Source organism: Rhinopithecus roxellana, chromosome 10 (assembly GCF_007565055.1).
Source record: "Rhinopithecus roxellana isolate Shanxi Qingling chromosome 10, ASM756505v1, whole genome shotgun sequence".
Lineage (NCBI taxonomy): Eukaryota > Metazoa > Chordata > Mammalia > Primates > Cercopithecidae > Rhinopithecus > Rhinopithecus roxellana.
In genome coordinates, this window is record NC_044558.1 from 127411137 (window position 1) to 127425944 (window position 14808).

The following is a 14808-nucleotide window of genomic DNA, read 5'->3' on the forward strand; positions in this document are numbered from 1 at the left end:
TGCAAATTCCGCCATTTATTTGTGTTCACTAATTGAAAACTTTCCATAGAAGAGATGGTTTTACTCCTGTTTGAGTCTGATTCCCTTAATCTAGGTGCTCCCTTTTGCAGTACCCATTTCATCAATTGTCTCCTGTCTTTCCTGGATCTCCTGATTTGCATTGGATTCTTTCGCATGCTCAAACTTCTTTCACATTAACATTTTTTCATTTTTCTCTCTCTCTCTCATACCAAAGCAGACAAACAAAACAACGTCCCCATTCACACTTCATTCTCTTTGAATTACCACCCTAGTGATAAAAATAATATATGTTTTCCTTCTCTGTTTCCTCACTATTCATGACCTGTTACAGTTTGGTTTCATTATTACCTGTACGTGAAAGTTCTTTTACTAAATTTACCTCTTGTCAAATCTAATGAAAATTTTTAGTTTTTCTTTTACATACACTTTAAGTCATTCAACTCTTTTGCATCACGCATTTTAACCATAAATCTGTTCTTGTGATTTATTTACTGGTTTCCTTTATAGGCTCTTTTTTCTATGCCTGCTTTTGATATGTGCTGTTTCCCTTGTGCCCTTGGCATTTTTTTCTTTTCAAAAACCCATTTTCATCCATGTTGAAGGATCTACCTGCCACTTATCTGTTGATAGTCTAAAAATCTGTACCTTCAGTTCAAGCTGTTCCCTAGATTTCAAGACTCATTAATCCAATATGGGTATAAAAAAAGGCATCTCAAACTCAAAAGGTCCATAATAGAATTCACATGGTTCCTGCACATACTGTGCCAGTTTTCAATTGATTGCTTCTCAGCTCCAGTTCTTCTCTTTATTGCCTTCTCTGTGATAATGTTGACAGCTAGACCCTGTCAACATTTCTCCCTTGTCAGCTGGCATAATGTTAAGCTTTGTCAGTAGTGAGTATTGAAGGGCACTACAGGAAGGAGAGGTTTCTCTTCCTGGTTCATGCGCTCCTCTTTATAGGCTCCAGCAGCACACCATGGCCAGCAGCCAGCAGTGTATGACACTTACCCTGTGAGCCGCTTTCCTCATTCCCCCAAGAGTAGCTTTCCAGTGGTTTCTGCATCCCGGCATCTCTCATGTGTGGTTCCCTCCAGCATCCCAGTCATTGAAATCCTAATGTGTTCTGCTGGTCTGGGATGCTAGCAAAATACTTTATCATCACTGGGCCATGGCTGCCTTTCTGAGTCAAGGTCTGGAACTCAACTTTGGTGGGAGATAGAGGTCTCTTTCAGATTTGTTGCTTCTTCAGGTGTTTTGTCCAAGCCCCAGAGGTAGTGGCTGCTACTGATATCTACCGTTTCTGTTGTCTTCAAAGTATAAGTTATCCATTATTTATGTGTTAACATTTCTCTGTTTAAAGTACTGTGTGATTTCTGTCTCCCCATTTGACCTAGACCCATATGCATACCTCCTTTTTCTATTCTTCATCACAGAGACTATAACTACCAGAACTCATTCTTACTCCAAATATCTAATCAATTCACAAGTCTTATTTACACATTCTATTTAATACCTTTCTTATGCCTCTTCTCCACTTTATCCCTACTATCTTTGCCCTTGGTTATACCATATTATCTTTTACTTGGGCTCTTACAGTAGACTCCTATCACTGTATTATAGGTAATTTTGATCAATATAATAAATATAATACTTGTTTAGTTGATCTCTTACATTAGTCTTATAAATTAGACCTTTCTGCAACTCTAGGGCATATTTTATATCAGATAAAAATGATTCTGCTTTGATTTTATGAAGACCTTTGAGTATACATCTAAATTGTTATGTAAGACTTACTCGTGACTGGTAAGCTCAGTTTAGAGGTCTGATAATGAGCTCTCAAGTCCATACTATTGTACCAATTTAATTTGCTTCATAGCACCATTGAACAGTGGTTAAGAATGGACTTTGAAGCTAGCCTGCCTACTTTTGAGTCCTGACTGTAGTATTTACCAGCCATATGACCTTAGCAAAATATTTAACTTCTTTGTACCTCAGTTTTCTTCTTTAACATCGGTATAATAATATTCCTTAATTCACTAAATTGTTGTGAGGATTAAAGTCAGAACATGTCTTGGCACTGAATAAATGTTAGCCGTTATTGTTATTGCATTGATTAAAGAATTAGAAACTATGTTTTTTTTCCAAAAATATATTTAATACTCTTGTTACTTGTTTTTCAATATTCTGTGATGATGATAATGGTGATGATAATGATGATGATGATGATATGGAATGCAATCATTAAGGCTCAAACATGATTCTTTTCTCATTTTGGCAATGGCCTATAAAGCCCTGAATCACAAGTAAGGGGAAACAAGGGAGAGAGTGTGGGTAAGTTAATATGAACTGATCACAATTACAGGCAAACAAACTCAAAGGGCACAAAGGAGCAATCATGTGTACTGTTTTTGAATACAAAGGACTTCTTTTTTTTTTTTTTTTTTTGTCCTCAGAAACCACTGAATAGCCTGTTGATTTCTTCCTGGCCCCAAATCTTTGGGTAGTATACTTCTTTTAATGAACTTGATGTTTTTATTTTCTAATTTAGATGATACTTGTTTAAAGCATTCTACATTTCATCATTAAGAGCTCTTCTTTCAGCAAAAGCTTTCACGTTATTAGAAACACTTCTGGGCAATTAAGAAAGGAGACTACATGAACTTATCCACTTGACAGGGCCTTTATTAATTTTTTTTTGAAAAGTTAGCTAGAGCTATAATCATTTAATTACTTGATATTTGTCAAAAAGTTGCTGATTTTAGATATTTTAATGACTGACAGCAAAGCAGGCAGAAAACCAGCACAACATCTGCCCATATGGAAATTACTTATTTGAGACAGACCTTTACAACCAGCTCTTCTCATAAACCATTCCAGCACTGGAAAGAAAGTCTCTACAGAAGGGCTATAAAAAACCCCCAGGAACATCAAGGACAACTGGACCTGAAAAATTTGTTCATGACAAAGAGTACTGGAAAATGTCGGTGCCCTTTACTGTATTTAATGAAAGTATTTGGTTAAACTGTGATCTCAAGTATTAATTTCTACAGCCTGAAAATATTTGACTTTGTAGGATTTTCTCCTTTGTGTATTCTCAATCATCTCCAAATAGTAAGGCTCTTGACTGGAGAAATTATGTGACTCCAACATGTTACATTTCCAGATGGGCGTGAAGAAGAATTTTATGGAACATGATGGGTTCTAATTCGTCATAGGACAGATTTACCAATGAATAGCAAATGCAAAGCAGATTTTAAAAAAGGTGTTACCATTTTTCATTATTTGCCTAGAAAATAGGTCTCCCCCAGGGTGGATAAAATAAAAAGACTAACTGAAAAATCCTAACTTGAGAATAAAAAAAGGAAAAAAAATCTTACTTTCTGACCTCTGCTTAGTGTATTTTTCTCTCAGAATGAGAAATGTGTGTTATGTGATCTATATGTGTGTGCTTATGTAGGAATGGGTCTCAAACATTTCCATGTCAATGAGAAATACCCAGGAAGCTTGTTTAAAATTAAAGTTGTAGATCTCATCCTCAGAGTGCTGGTGTAGAATTTGCAGATAATTCTGATGGAGGTGATCAGTAGACTACACTTTTAGAAAAACTAGTTTATGAATTACGGAAAAACCGAAAAATTTCAAATGAAAGAAGAGATCATCTGACTGTGTTGTGGAAGCCATGCCGGGTCCTAAAAATACAGAGATTATTCAGATACGTTCACAGGAGGGATAAAGTTGGAGCTGTGTGAGCATAGCTCATAGCACTGGTAAGAAAACAGGGCCCCTCCCAGTCTTCTGTGGAGTTATTTAGTAAAAACAGAATAGCTCCAGGGGCTCTCTTCACAGCTTTGCTAAGTAGTGCTCTTCAGCACCACTCTTGCCTCTTCTCAATAGAGGTTGTGATTAATTTGAAAGTTGTAGGCATTTTACGTGTATAATGCCACCCATGTTGAACTTGAATACAATTACCGTAGGTTGACTAATGCATTTACTTGATTTTGTTATCCATATTTTGAGTTAGTGCCTCATTATGCAAATTTATGCAAAGTAAAACAAAATAATATTTTGAGCCAAGAACACTGTTCTTCTTTTAGAAAGAGTTAATAGAGTAAACTAAATCAAGTTCAAGAGAATGAACATCAGAGAAACACATGAGTGTCACATCTGCTGTCATTCTGGGGAAGCTCTTCTCAGGACTCTCTTTAGAGCCATCTCAGGGGCACTTGGTATGGAAACACAACCTGCAAATGCAAAGGAGTACTCTATGCCTTCCTCGAAGTTCAAAAGGCATGCAGAGGCAAGGAATGAAGATTTTTCTGTTGGCTGAGGATCAACATCTTGATGTTTTGGACTTACTCTAAAAATTAAAGACAGGAAGAAAAAGAATTGATGAGCAAGTTTTCATAGTCTGGTGAACAACTTCCCAGAAAAATTTACAGCTCCATTCCTATGTTTGGGAAAAACAGATCTTCATTTTCTCTGCAATTTACTATCAATATTATGTTTTTATATTTTTTATTTGAAGAAAAATCCTTTGAGTCTTAGTCTTTTTATTTCAAGTAATGTAAATTTCCAATTTAAGCTCACTCTTCCTAAAATATGTTAACTTGACTCAAAATAGTCCTTAGTAGATGAGCTTATTCCCCAGTATAATATCAGTCATTTACATATTATTCCCCAGTATAATATCAGTCATTTACATGCAGTATTTGTGTCCACTTATTAGTCAACCAATGCTAATTTATTGGACATTTACTCTAGCCCTAATTTTGTGACTGTCACAAACGATTTAAGTATTTGTCCTTTTCAGCTAATCTACACTTAGTTGAGCAGAAATGTCATGAAACATAAAAAGTAACTAATAATTCACTAAAGAAAATGCTAAGTGCCAAATGCGTGATGCAAATAAAAAATAAGCACAGTTGCTGAGAACACAGGAGGAGGGCAAGCAAGCTCTGGGAGTAGCTGGGAATGTGCAACAGAGCAGCAGAAAGCTTGGGCATCACTTTAAAGGATGACTGGAATTCTATACGTAGAAACAAGTTTGTGGGGGAAGACGGGGGATGGAAGATCTTTGAGATGGGCAAAACAATATGAGAAGACTGAAATTTTATAATGACTCAAAAAAATTAGAGATGAAAACTTAGAGTTGAGGAGAATAAGGTAGGGAAAGACAGAATAACTGAATATTATGTGAATGAGTTTGAAATGTATTCTATAATAAATGTGAAGATTCTAAGATTTTCCAAACAGGGAAGTGATCTGAGTATGCTTGTCATTGGTGTAGTATTAAGAAAAACAGGAGTCGGATATTAATCTGGCAGTCATGTGCAGGTTGCATTTGACCATGACCATTGGTGTTAATTACTCTTCAGTGTGTTTCCATAGCTCTATAAACACACACCTTTTGTGGTATACCATAAAACAGTTACTTTATCATATACAATAAATATTTAGAGTGCTTACTATGTCCCAGGAGCTCTTCTAGGTACTGTTATTACAGTGGTGAATAGATAAACAGTCTCAGTCCTAATTAAACTTACATTTTAACAGGAGAGACAGACCAGAATAAAATAAAATCACTCTACAAGATACAGTGTTGACTCAGATAGTGATGTGTTATGAAGAAAATATAGAAAATTTGGAGCTAGAGAATGAAAGATTGAAAAAGACTAGATGAGAGTAATCAGGGAAGGTCTCTTTGAGAAGGTGGTGTTTTTTGTACACCTAAAAAAGGAGAAAGAAGGAAGATATTAGAAGAACTGGAGGTCAGGTATTCCAGGCTTTAGATTTTATTCTATGTGTGACAAGAAGCAATTGTGAAGTTTGATTTCATGTATTTATTGATTTTTTTTTAGCAGAGGAGTGATATAAACAGATTTATGTTGTAAACATGATCCTTGATGCGGGCCTTCTTCCTGGTTTGCAGATGGCCTCTTCTTGCTGTATCTTTACATGATGGAGAGATGGGGGGAATGGAGAGAGAGAGTGAGAGAGGGGAGAGAGAGAGAGAGATTGAGTTGAGCTCTGTTCTCTCTTACTTTTGCAATAATGGCACTAAGGACACTAATCCCATAATGGCAGCCTCACTTTTATGACCTCATATAAATGTAATGACCTCCCAAAGACCCCACCCCTAATACCATCTGATATGGTTTGGCTGTGTCTCCACCCAAATCTCATCTTGAATTATAGCTCCCATAATTCCCACATGTCATGGGAGAGATCCAGTTGGAGGTAATTGAATCATGAGAGCGGGTATTTCTGTGTCATTCTTGTGATAGTGCATAAGTCTCATGATATCTGATGGTTTTATAAAGGCGAGTTTCCCTACACAAGCTCTCTTGCCTGCCACCATGTAAGACATGACTTTGCTCCTCCTTTCCCTTCTGCCGTGATTGTGAAGCCTTCCCAACCATGTGGAACTGTGAGTCAATTAAACCTCTTTCCTTTATAAATTACCCAGTCTTGGGTATGTCTTTATTAGCAGCATGAGAACAGACTAATACACCATCAGAAAGCTCAAACGTAAGTCTTTGATATATAAATTTGAGGGTGGGGAGAATAAACATTCAATTCATAGCAATCTACCATGAGAAGAAAGTAGCAATGCTGCTGTCACTCAAAATGCCATGGCTGTTAGAATCCTGCTCTTATCGAAACAAAATAAATCTTGCGTCTGTGTGAAGGTTCCTCATACCATTTATTTAATGTGAGTATCATTATTCATGTTCCTGCATTATCCTCTGTAGTTTGGGTGAATACTCGTTTCCATTTACCCTATTGAAGTTACTGTGCTTTGTTGGTGATAATCACAAATGCAAGTCTTGCCCAGAGGATGCAGGTAAATGTTAACAATAATTCATTTTCTGGTCATTTTAAATTTACTTTTTAGAATTTTATAATGTAAATGTAAAATACCATATCTTCCAACTATGTCTTCTCTTCAGCTCTTTTAGGTTGTAATCATACATTCCTCAAATGTGATCTTTTTCAGTGTTGACCCCATCACTGCCTTCTGTATGCCACCACCAATGGGAAGGAGCAAAAAGGACCACTAGCAAAGTAAGAATAGTTCTCTTTACATCAGGAACCTCTCTCCCTCATTCACTATGGCTTCAGGCTGACCTGGGAGAACATGGCCTTGCCACATTGCTCAGAGGCAAGGACATCAATCAGAAGGGCCTGTTTAAGTATTGCAGAGCAAGGGTCTTGAAATCCTTCAGAGGAGATACATGTAGATACCTCTAGAGGAATGTTGAGACTACAGAAGGAGTGGGGGACCACCCTGGGGCCAGCAGTAGAGGAGGTGGTCAATGAATTAAGAACATTTGCCACTACTGCTACCAATGCCATGCTCCAGTGCGTTAGACCAGAGACATCATCATAGTCAGAAGATGGACAGGCAGAAGACTATGCATGGGCCCTATAGGAGGCTCAAGCCCAATGGATTTATAAGCCAAGCTCAAGGGTGGGAGAGGTGGTGTGATAAGCAGTCTCTAGGATGGTCCTCATTGATCCCCATCTCCTGATATTCACGTTCTTGAGTAATCACCTTTTCCTTGAGTGTGGGCTGGACTCACTACTTGCTTCTAATGAATAGAATATGGTAGAAGTAATGATATATCACCCCTGAGATTAGGGTACACAGAGACTGTAGCTTCTGTCTTGAGCATTCGCTCAAAATTTTTAGCTGAGAATAGCTAAAAATAGCTGTTGTGAGGCAGCCCAGTGGCATAGCCCCTGTGCGAGGAGGAAGTCCTGCCAGCAGCCCTCTGGGTGAGCTTGGACGCAGATCCATCAGCCCCTGGAATCTTCAGAGGACTGTAACTTCATGGAGACCTTGAGCCAGGGACACTCAGTTAAGCTGTTCTCAGACTCCTAAATCACAGAAACAAAGATAATAGATGTCTATTGTTTTATGTCTCTAGATTGGGGGTAATTTGTTATGCAGGAATAAATAACTAATACAAGTGGAGATAAAACTCACTGTATAGATAGTGTTCAAAATTCTGGAGCTAGATGAGATATCTAGAGGAAGTGTGTAATTAGAGAAGAAGACCAATGATAGAGGCTGGAGGCACCAAGGTCAGAAGGGGAGGAGGGACCAACAGAGAGGAGTATGAAAAAGTGGTCAGTGAGGTACAGGAAAAACCAGGGAAGGAGGGGGTCCTCAAAGTCCAATGAAGAATATGATTTTAGAAGGGAAGATTTTTTTTTTAAGTAGGCTGAATAAGATGAAAATTGAGAGTTGCTTATTTACTTGGTAAAATGGAGACCGTTAAAAACCATGATAAAAGAAATTTCAGTAGAGTGATGGAGATAAAATCTGATAAAAGTGGATTAAAAAGAGAACAAGAGGTGAGGAAGTGGAGAGAGTTCATATGAGCAATATATTCAAGGAGTTTTGCTACAGTAAAAATTATAAAAATGGTGTAGCAGCTGGAATGGCACATGAAATAAAGGAAAGTAATTTAAATATGGGACATATTACAGCATGTTTGAATTAATGGGAAGGAGTTAGTAGAAAGGAATGATTGATGTAGGAGAACAGGGAAATAGGTTAGTTTCACAAGCTATTGTTTCAGCTACTGTAGGCAGGAGAGGATGGCATCCTGTGTACAAGTGGATGTAGAGGGGAGCGCTTATTGTTTGTCTAGTTTTACAAGAGACAAGTCAGATTATAGGCAGAGATGCAAGTGACTGGTATAAACAAGTGACGGGAAATGGTGTAATTTTTCTTTTGATCCCTGTTATTTTCTCATTGAAATAAGGGAGATGGATGAGGAGGAGCTGTTGGATGTTTTAAGAGAAGGAAGGTATTAGATAGGTTGTTGAGGGGAAGAACAAACTATGAGAAAAAGGTAATTGTGTTGCTGAGATTTATAATAAAAAATGTAACGTCTGGTGAGTCTGCATGATTATGATGGTGCTAATAAGATTGTGTTTATGGCTGGACATGGTAGCTTATGCCTGTAATCCCAGCACTTTGGGAGGCCGAGGCGGGAGGATCACAAGGTCAGGAGATCGAGACCATCCTGGCCAATAGAGTGAAACCCCATCTTGACTAAAATACAAAATATTAGCCAGGCATGGTGGCGCATGCCTGTAGTCCCAGCTACTCAGGAGGCTGAGGAAGGAGAATCACTTGAACCTGGGAGGTAGAGGTTTCAGTGAGCCAAGATTACGCCACTGCACTCCAGTCTGGTGACAGAGCAAGACTCTGTCTCAAAAAAAAAAAAAAAAAAAAAAAAAAAAGATTGTGTTTGTGTTGTTTTCCTCCAGCTCAGCTACTCTGATGTAGCTGTGGATGAAGAGGGGAGTAGTTAACCAGGGTTTGGGTTTTGCTCTGGGAACGTGGCACAGGAAGAAACAAAGGATCAGAAGGTGTTTGTGAACTGTGATCATAATGATGTATCACGGCATCTAAGCTGAGTAAATAAGGAAAGAAGGGAATGCAGGAATGGGGTGATGGACAGGAAATAAATAATGAGATCATCAATTGGAAGTCAGCATGGGTTTGCATGCTGGCAACTTCCTCCACTGTCTTCTTCCCTTATATAATCTCTCCATCCCTTGGTCACAGGCTTGCAGCACTCTGGCCATAGGAAACTATCTGCCACCTCCTCAGATAGATCAGGCTGTTACGTACATGCACTTGTATTTTTGCATATGCTTTCCTCTTAGTTTAGAACACTTCATTTCTTTATCAGACTGTTCTTTCTTGACTCTAACAATCACTTCCTCCATTGTATGCCTCTAGCAATGATCACAGTGTCCTGTAGTTATATTTTATGTACTTTAGTCAGTTTCCCTAATTAAAAAGTGAGTCTTGTGAGAGCGGAGACCATATATTATTCATGTTTGTATCCCCAGCACAGGGCTTGGTCTACATGAAATAAATGGCCTATGTTCCTATGTTTTTCTGGCAAAAAAGAATGTTTTGGTGGAACTGCAATAAAGCCAACAGATGAGGAGCCTCCTCTCACAGAATATTTTATTTCCACTCTCACGTCCCCCATTATAATATTCAAGAGGCATATGCTTTTTGAGAGTAAATATATTTTAATAGTACTTTTATGTAGTTTCCTTATTTATTTCTTAATTTTTATATCAGCTTCATTTATAAACAGTAACAAAGTAGAAATAAAAGTAGGATCCTTTAGCTAGATCCACAGCAACTCTCTCTGTATATAGAGGAGACAGCAACTCCTCAGTGACATCTACTTTATTTTTTGTGGACAGGTAGGTGAGTCAGTAAGAACATGCATAATAACGATAAGGTTACAGGTTAAATTTCGTGAGAAGCATATTGTCTTTCATATTTATCTATCCAAATTTGTACGTAATGGTGGGGAAATGTGAATGAATGACTCTAACTCTACCAGCTCTTCTGCAAGAACCCCTCAGTTGATGAAGTGGAAACACAGTTAGCGATTGCATAGATAACATGAAAGAGCATTCACTTGGCAACTTTGATTAATTAAGAGTTAATTCAGAATAGCATATAAAGATGAGCTGTAGAAATTACCAGGCTAAAGTCTTGTGGAGCAAAGAGAGAGGAAAAAAGGAGACAAGTAATTAAATGTAACATATAACCATGTTTATAATGAAAATATAGGTCAAAGCTCACTAGAACAAATATTTATTATGACACTTTCTGCCCAGAGGAAAAAAATTGTAAACCCTAGTTTAGGATCCATTTTTAAGCATGATTACAATGCAAAACAAAATTACAGTATAACCAACTAACATTTGCAATTCCGTAGGGCTTATTGTCATATTTGTAAAACAGAAACAGGGAGTTCTGATAGGTGCTATTATCATTTTGTCATTTAATGACATGAGAGAAATTAGCCTAAAGTTGAACAAAGGACATGAAAATCAGAAATATTATTTTATATTGTTCCAAATTGACATTGGTGTCATAGGAATAAAAAAGAAAATATTAGTGTTGGTGATAAAAAATGTTATGTGCTAGAATAAAAGGATATTCTTCCATAGAATAGACATATTTTATTCTTTTTAAGGATAGAGAAGACATTTAATTATTATGCTTATTGCTTATTATTGAAACAAACCAGGTGTGACACCTTTCTTTAAGTGCAGATTCATTAATTAAAAATTATTACTTATTATATCCTCTACTATGCCAAGAAAAATCTTGGTCACGCTAGGGACAATTCTTAAAAATTTAGAAAGTGGCTACATTTGTAGAGGTGTAATTTATTAAATTTTATCAAAGTAGATAATATTTTGATGACAGTAGAAAATGTTTTTATTACAACGTACATAAGGATGTTCTTAAGCTTATCCAATTTTGCACTTTTGAGTGAGTGCACTAAAATTTCTCCTACAAGGCACTGAATGAAATTTCAGTCACGAAAGGGTTAAAAACATTGGTTAGAATTGAAGTACATTCTATTTTCTAGAATTCACATGAATAGTTTAGAAATGCTATCACAGCACATTAAATGTTATTATACTGATTATTTATCACATGGTTAATTATGCCTAATGCAGAGTGAGAGTTTACTGCAACTGATTATAATTAGATGTGTTTGGCTGCAGTTAGAATTCATAATGGTGCAAGGTTTATATTTTTGCTTGGTGTGTGAAAGGGAAAGGCTTTGGTAATGAATTTATAGCAATAATTAGGTCATAGATTTACTGCTAAATGCATTGCAGTTAAGCAATTCTATATATACATATGTCTCAGGACTGAATGCATATGCACATATTTATCTGTGAAACATAACCAAAGACACATTAAATTGCTGAAACAAATTGGTTTTCTTTTGCTATCTGGTTTTTATGTCATTGTTTCAAAGGCTCTTTGAGATCACTGAATTGACAGGTGTGACTAGAAGTCTTTGTATATATATTCAATAGTGCAAGACCCATTGAAATTGCTGTAATAAATGAATACCAAATTCAGTTACCTATTTTCATTAGTCTGGGCATCTATGCAAGTAAAGCGTATAAGCTGGGAAAGATTACAGAATAGTGCATCTAAAATTTCCTTGCACAGCACAATAAATGCCTTCAATAGGATGTCAGCATACCTCTTGTCCTTCCATTTTCTGTAGTCTGTTTTAATAAGTTCTTTCAAAATTAAGTTTCTCAGATTGGCAATTGTGAATATGACTATTTCTATTTTACTTTTATCCTCTTATGTGCAGGGAGCAAACTCACCTCAGAAGTCACATCAGAAAGTACATTTGGAATTTTTATTTTTGAATACATAATTCAAATTTAATTTTTAAATTTTATATATTTTAGTAATAAAATACATTTCGTACATTTAAATGTTGTCACAGAATTTTGTTGTCTCTCCTGTTTAGTATTTTGATAGTTATCTGAAAGTTGGGAAGAAGAGCTAATATTTCAAATGGCAAAATAAAAATTCAGACATCTGCTTCCCGCCGTGCCCTGTGGCCGGGAAGTGGGTGGGGCGGTGTTACCCAGGGCATCGCTCGGGTCTGCTCTACACTGTCGCCGCCACTGCTGTGGTCGCTGGTGGGCCGAGGGGCCGCGCTACTGGTTGCCCACGGTGTGAGCAGAATTCGATGTGTACCGCCACCGTGAAGATGGAGGGGCCTTTGTCCATATTCGGGGACTGCAAAACTGGGGAGGCAATCCGCTCCCAGAATGTTATGGCTGCAGCTTTTATTGCCAATATTGTAAAAAGTTCTCTTGGTCCAGTTGGCCTGGATAAAATGTTGGTGGATGATATTGGTGACGTAACCATTACCAACGATGGTGCAACCATCCTGAAGTTACTGGACGTAGAACATCCTGCAGCTAACGTTCTTTGTGAGCTGGCTGATCTGCAAGACAAAGAAGTTAGAGATGGAACTACCTCAGTGGTTATTATTGCAGCAGAACTCCTAAAAAATGCAGATGAATTAGTCAAACAAAATTCATCCCACATCAGTTATTAGTGGCTATCAACTTGCTTGCAAGGAAGCAGTGCGTTATATCAATGAAAATCTAATTGTTAACAAAGATGAACTGGGAAGAGATTGCCTGATTAATGCTGCTAAGACATTCATGTCTTCCAAAATTATTGGAATAAATGGTGATTTCTTTGCTAACACGGTAGTAGATGCTGTACTTGCTATTAAATACACAGATACAAGAGGCCAGCCACAGTATCCACTGAATTCTGTTGATATTTTGAAAGCCCGTGGGAGAAGTCAAACGGAGAGTATGCACATCAGTGACCATGGACTCAACTGTGTGGTGGGATCCCAAGGCATGCCCAAGAGAATCATAAATGCAAAAGTTGCTTGCCTTGATTTTAGCCTGCCAAAACAAACAAACAAACAAACAAAAAATAAACAAAAAACAAAAATGAAGCTTGGTGTTCAGTGGTCATTACAGACCCTGGAAAACTGGACCAAATTAGACAAAGGCAATCAGATATCGCCAAGGAGAGAATTCAGAAGATCCTGGCAACTGGTGCCAACGTTATTTTAACCACTGGTGGAATTGATGATATGTGTCTGAAGTACTTTGTGGAGGCTGGTGCTATGGCAGTTAGAAGAGTTTTAAAGGCATTGCTCAAGCTTCTGGAGCAACTATTCTGTCAATCCTGGCCAATTTGGAAGGTGAAGAAACTTTTGAAGCTGCAGTGTTGGGACAGGCAGAAGAAGTGGTACAGGAGAGAATTTGTGACGATGAGCTGATCTTAAAAACACTAAGGCTTGCACATCTGCATCGATTATCTTACGTGGGGCAAATGATTTCATGTGTGATGAGATGGAGCACTCTTCACATGATGCACTTTGTGTAGTGAAGAGAGTTTTCGAGTAAAAATCCGTGGTTCCAGGCAGGGGTACTGTAGAAGCAGCCCTTTCCATATATCTTGAAAACTATGCAACCAGCATGGGGCCTCAGGAACAGCTTGCTATTGCAGAGTTTGCAGATCACTTCTTGTTATTCCTAATACACTGGCAGTTAATGCTGCCCAGGACTCCACAGATCTGGTCGCCAAATTAAGAGCTTTTCGTAATGAGGCTCTGGTTAACCCAGAACGTAAAAATCTAAAATGGATTGGTCTTGATTTGAGCAATGGTAAACGTGGAGACAACAAACAAGCAGGGGTGTTTGAACCAACCATAGTTAAAGTTAAGAGTTTGAAATTTGTGACGCAAGCTGCAATTATCATTCTTTGAATTGGTGATCTTATTAAATTACATCCAGAAAGTAAAGATGATAAACATGGAGGTTATGAAGATACCATTCACTCTGGAGCCCTTAATGACTGATCTGATGTCTGTTTGTTTATAACAATGTTAAATGCAATTGTCTTGTACCTTGAGTTGGGTATCACACATTAAAGTACAGCAAGCTGTAAAAAAAAAAAAAAAAAAAAAAAAAATTCAGACATCTGTATTAACAAACCTACACATGTGCCCCTGAACCTAAAATAAAAGTTAAAAAAAGAATTCATACATCTTACTAGGCAGAAATCAATTCTTTGTAATATAATAAGAATATGTGTAAAGTCCATCAGTTAGTTGAAAATTAACAGGCAGATGATGAAGAAGGCTTAACTTCGCAGCAAAATGTCAAAAATGCATTTGGGTTTTAGTGAAGCACAGGCTTAAGAGTAGCCAAATGGTGCTTAAAAAGTTAAAACTAAGAACTGTGCTGAGGTTAAGAATGGTTAATGAGATTCCTGGGTCTAAGGTATTTGCGTCATGTCTCCTGGTCTGTGTTAGGGTCTAGGTGCTGCAGGCGCATTCCTAATTTAGAGTGCATCATGGTGAGATGACGGGA

The 14808-nt window shown here is 37.5% G+C and overlaps 1 pseudogene; it reads left to right on the forward strand.

The window, feature by feature from the left end:
* The first annotated feature begins 12611 nt into the window (after positions 1 to 12611).
* LOC104660876 lies at positions 12612 to 14294 on the forward strand (annotated as a pseudogene).
* The last annotated feature ends 514 nt before the right edge of the window (positions 14295 to 14808 follow it).